Source organism: the organism of the source record quoted next, unplaced genomic scaffold (assembly GCF_019419815.1).
Source record: "Pyrus x bretschneideri cultivar Hongxiangsu unplaced genomic scaffold, Pyrus_bretschneideri_v1 Contig25, whole genome shotgun sequence".
Taxonomy (NCBI): domain Eukaryota; kingdom Viridiplantae; phylum Streptophyta; class Magnoliopsida; order Rosales; family Rosaceae; genus Pyrus; species Pyrus x bretschneideri.
The window spans coordinates 4,275,758-4,281,757 of record NW_025999557.1 but is presented as its reverse complement, the minus strand read 5'-3'; positions in this window follow the sequence as shown (position 1 = coordinate 4,281,757).

Below are 6,000 nucleotides of genomic sequence, written 5' to 3'. Positions count from 1 at the left end.
TCCCTGTTTTTACTGTCGAAATACTGTTCAACTCCGATCCGGAGAAGCTTGGCAGTTATTGAGTTGTGAGTTTGCTTTCACAGAGACACGATTGATTTTCTTCCTTCGACATCGTATTCAGCAGAGACACGATTGATTTTCTTCCTTGGACATCGGATTAGAATGAATGTTTGGTTTATATTCCCAGTTTAGCATGTGGTCCAATATTCTCAATTTAGACAGCGAATTGGAATGAATTTGGCTTCTACCCATGCGTTCCGGTTTTGAAACTCCATCTCTTAAATTATTTTATCAGTTTCGAACTCTTCTCCTCCTCCTTTTAATAATAATAAAATTTGAAAAAAAAAAAAAAAAAGATTTTGTGGTTTTTTCTGAAAACCCCAATTGGCAAATGAACTTCTGGGTTGGACTCTTGGAAGTAAAAATTGATTTTTTTAAGATTGGGCTTCTTTAAAGTCCAAAGGAACTCATAAGAATTGATTGTCCTCGAAGCCCAATACATATCTCGAGGATCTAATAACTCTCTACTTAGAATTTGTACACAAGTTTAAATCCCCTCTCCGTAAATAAGAGTAGATTAAAATATCCAATCGTCAAAATAAAAAAAATAAAAAAAAACTTAACTATTTATATATAGAGCAACCCTTTCCTATATGGTGGTTAAATATATAAATTTTAATTGTCTACACAAATAGTGATAGAGTGGCCTAAACCTCACAATGGGCTAGCTATATTAATTTGGTTCGAATTCGTTTTGGCAAGAAACCGAATCCAATAGCTCACACTTACAAGTGAAGAATAATATCATTAAATTTTAATCTTAAATGGCAACAATAATGCTACTTAGACATACAAAGTTAACCACATTATTGATCACCTCTCTAACATGGGCATTAAGTGAATTTTATATACAATGGTGGAATCCACCGGTATTTAAGAGGTGGTTAGTATGATGATTAGTTTTGTGTCTATTCCTACAAACAAATGGTCAAAATCAAGGTAGTACGTGGTTGGGAACGAATTCCAAGCTTGTATTTCACACGAAAAGTCTGAGTTTGATTCATGACGCTGGTGAATGACACGATGATTGCTAGGTCGAGGTTGAAATACCTCTGTGAGTCTTCCTGGCACTCAAAAAGATAGATTGTCACGACGAAGCCACTAGCTAACAAACTATTAACAAAAAGTCAAGATCAATATAGTCAACAAAGTATTAACAATTTCTATTTCACTAGTCAATTTTTAAAACTCCTAGAATTTATGTAGAGCGCGATTTAAACTCAATTACAACATAACAAACACGTTGTCTAAGCCTAACCAACTAGACCAACCCACACATACCTAAGCCCACATTTGGCCTAGTACACGAAGTATAGGCATTAGGTATTACATGTGATGTGTCCCAAATTGTCTCAAATCAAATCTATGCAGTAATGGTGTAATTTCGGCTAAAAGTTATGTCTGCTCGATTAGGGCATCCCTGCACTGGATGGACGGGCATATGCAAATCATGTAGTTCTATTTGTGTATAAATCTCAAATCCTAAATCATCCTATTTACTAGGTAATTGAGTGAGAGAGAACAATGTAGAAAAACACATGATTTTGTCTTTTTTTGGGGGGGTGAGAGGGCGGGGGGTTGTCTCTGCCTTCACTTCACACCGTTGATCCAGATGTTTATGCTCCTCTTTAGGTTTACCTTGATTGAACTTGTTGGCCAAAATTTTCAACAATCTCATCGATTCAAACCTACAAATCGGGGACAAAGTCGCTAAGCCAATTATGATTTCATGCGTGATACTTAATTACAGTAGCAAAAGGCTAAATTTTATGTAAAGCAACATAGAGGATGGTCGCCTCTAGATTCCTGGCAGCATGGGCGTGTCATCCTTCACCTTAGGCTTCTCTTGTTTAGGCCTCATTGGAGGATTTTTCGCATTGGATTGAGGCTCATTTTATGTATCAGTTTGTAAATGATGTGAGTAAAACTATTACTCATGCTATGTTTGTATAAGTGACGTCTAGTGTATGTCTGTTTGTCTTTTCTTAGAGTTTGTATTAGGTGTATGTGCAAGATCGATGTATTCGCTATAAATCTAATTGATTATTATATTTGAATTTCATTTGTATTCGAGAATGTGTCAGTATTTTGTGTTTTTGTACATTGCATCACCCTTACTTGAAAGAAAAAAACAAAGAATCTGATTTGACTTAAAGGATGGGGGATTGTGGAATATCGACATGTATCAAGTTGGCACAGATAGAGGTAAACAAGATCTTGTTCTTTGGTTTCCATCACTTCCAAAGAAAAACCTCCCTTGGTCAAGTTTCTCTCGGTGATCTGTCTGCCTGACGAGCAATTTTATTTCTCTCAAGATCTCAATGTATCTCTTTTAGTTGCATGCTTTTTGACTATTTTCCTTCATGCATCTCTGCAGGGGCTAGCTCCCTAAGATCGTTGTCCCAACGTTATTGGTGCGTTTGAAGAAGAGAAATCATGGATAGAGAATCTAGAGAGAGGAAAGGAAAGAGAGCATAAACTTCTGTGTACTCCAAATACATGTGACTTGGTTTATTATTTTATGCGTTATAATGTAAGTGCACGATATAATTGATCTGTTTCATTTATAATAATAATAACAAAACACAATTTACCAAAAAAAACAAAAATAGAATTTAATTTATAATGTAAGTGAAATAATAGAGTAATATGACAGTATTTTAAATACACCAAAAAATCTCTTCGAGAGAGAGAGAGAGAGAGAGAGAGAGTAACTATCCATGATCGACCGATGTAAACTCATGTGTTCAGAGCTATAGTATAATCTCGTTCTATACATGAAGATATATATTATTGATCACTCTCGCCATGAACATGCATGTAACATATTGCATGAAACTAACGTGAAAAATACCTGAATTAAGTCTCAAACAAGTAATTGATGTCTCTAGCTAGTGAGAAATTTTCAATATTGCCAGGAATACGAAGCGGTATACACTTTGTGTCATCATATAATTGAAGGAATTTTTTTTTTTTTAAGTATCTCTTCAATTGTATATTATGTGGCGTACTGATCCGTGTTTCGAGAACACTAAAAAATTCTCCTAGCTAGTCGATAGATACAATGGCGTACGGCTAGGATTTCCCACCAAGATAAACGATCAACGTACACGTACTAATATATCGTCTACAGCTAGGGTTCCTAGCTACGTACCTAGCTTATCATATAATTGTACGAGTGGGCCAGGCCAGGGGGCCGCCAGGGGTAACGGTCGAATTGAAGACAGACACATGAATTACAAAATGGATCGACGTTCAGAAAATCTTTTTTCTTTTCCTTTCTGTTTTGAGCAATCAGACAAAGAAATCTAATGTACGAAACCCCAACAAAGAGCATAGATATCGAGAATCCAAAATGCATATGGAAATTACGGTCGTGGGGTCCCGCTGTTTGATACCGTCTTGGATCTTCTGCTCTGAATCATCCCCTTCATCCTCTTGTCAAGCATGCAGATTCTCAGATACCACTTCCTCATCAACTGCCATGATGAGTACTAGTTGTTTGTATCATTAATTAATTCATGCATTGCAACCCATTAAGTAAAGCATACGTATATGTGATATGTGTTTAATTAGTAGAGAAACTATTAAAATCAGTAATATGTGTGTGTAAACACACACACATATATATATATATGTGCGCGCGCTTTCTCTACTAAAATTAGTAATATGTGTGTGTAAACACATATGTGCGCTCTCTACTAAAATCAGTAATATGTGTGTAAACACGCACACATATATATATATATATATATACATACACACACACACACGCACGCGCATGCATGCTTTTACTCGGGCCAAGAGAAAATGCATTTGCTTCACAAATTAATTAAGTAATTTAAGGTTATATATGCATAGAACTTTCTATGGTCATTTATCCAGTGATAATATCACACGTTATAGTCATGTTCTCTTGGTTATCAGGTTACTAATTCATGGCCAGCATATTCGTATCAAACAACTTGTCTTAACATTAAATACAAGTAACGCATATATATAAACACTGCAATTTATGCATGCGACTACGTACATGACGTGTAAATGTCGTTGTATTGAAATGATAAGATAAATGCTAAGAGATTCTCTTAAAGTGAGACTCTTCATGAATTCTCTGTCACATCATAGTTTAACGTATCCCGTGTCACTATTATAATTTTGTGCAAAAAACATAAGTTGGTAGAGAATCCATAGAAACTCCTCTTTGTTGCAGTCATATTTAGAATAAGAATGTGATTGTGTAAATCTTAGTAGATATGAGAATGTATCTTATATTCCTATTAGGAGTTGATTACCTATTAAATTTTGTAATTCTAAAGGGAAAGGTTTTTACCTATCCTACTACTATAAATAAAGGGACAATGGGGTGAATCAAACACACCTCATAATTAAATCACTCTCTCTTCTCCCTCAATATTGTCGGCCCCTCTCTCTCTAAACCCTTAGATCGTTCAATCAAATAGGCCTACAACACTCTTGTTATTTCTCAAATAATATCGGTGCTGGATTGACTCATTAGTAGTGGATGGCTGAACAGCTCCTCTTTTAAATCTTGACAAGGTGCAAGTGCTTGGGCCACATTGTTAACTTTAACATCCCCTCCCCAACCTCCCACACACCCCGCGACCGGTCCCCACATTCTCTCTATGTTATAAAAACCAATACCAACTCAGCCATCAATATGTCATTTAGAATATTGGTGATAAAGAAGTCTAAAGAAACAAATGTTTCATGCTTTTAAGACACCAACCAAGTAATATATCGAGCCATCAGCACCAAGGACTCGGGTGGCCTTGGTTTAAAGCTACCATGCATATCTAATTATCTACGTGCCCTTACAATATTGCCCTATTTATGATTGGTCCTTACTCCTTGGTATCTGCTTGCTTGTTTAGTAGACTTTTCTCATCTCCATTATCAAACCAAAAAGTACTTTTCCCATCTATATTATCTATAATCTCATTATATTAATGTTAAGGAAACCAAAATTGTAAATCAAATTTTGTAAACTAAATGATGTGGCTGTTGATAATTGGATTGTTACTTAAGTGTTAACGCGCTTATTTCCTATTAGTACACATCATTTGGTTTAAAAATTTAGTCTCACTAGCATTATCTATCTCATTAATATTCATTTGATCCTTTGAATTTGAAAACTAACCCTAATTATATAGTAATATATGTGTTATCATATTACGTAAATATGTTTACAATAGAGAGATTATATAAAATATATAACGTCCACATGCAACGCAAATTTGATACAATTATCACAAAATTCGAAATATATAAAATTGCTTTTGAAATTGTCTGGATAACATTCCTTCTAACAAACTAGGTGTATAAGATTAATAACCTTATACATCTTAATTAACCCAAAAGCTACTATAGTTTATTGGAAATCAACTAATTAAGGCGGGAGGTGAAACATCAAATCTAACATGGCAGCTCCAATAACCGGGAATTGGAGAGGATTGAAGAAATGGCAGTGATATTCATATAATGAAGTTTACTTTCCACGATTAATTTTTGGTCATTTATTTTTTTAAATTCATTTTATCTAACAACCATAAAATTAAAAAAATGTGTGTGAGAAATAAAAATGGATGTATAGATAGCAGTACTAATTCTTCAGAAGAGGAAATCGGATTAGGATGATGACATGGATATCAAACACAAGATCCGTACGGAACACTGGAATAATGCATGGTTGATAAGAGGTCAAAAATATTATTGGACACAAGTGGAGAGCAATGGAGTTGAACACGTAGGACAAAAGGGGTGTCCATCGCGATGCTGAGTGGAAGACCACACATAATTAATGGGTGGAATTTACAATCTTCCCGTTCCAATTAAGGCATAATATTATGCATATCAGTATATATGCATGGCAGGATGAGATCGATCACCACAGTCCAGGGGACCTGTCGATGTTGTGGA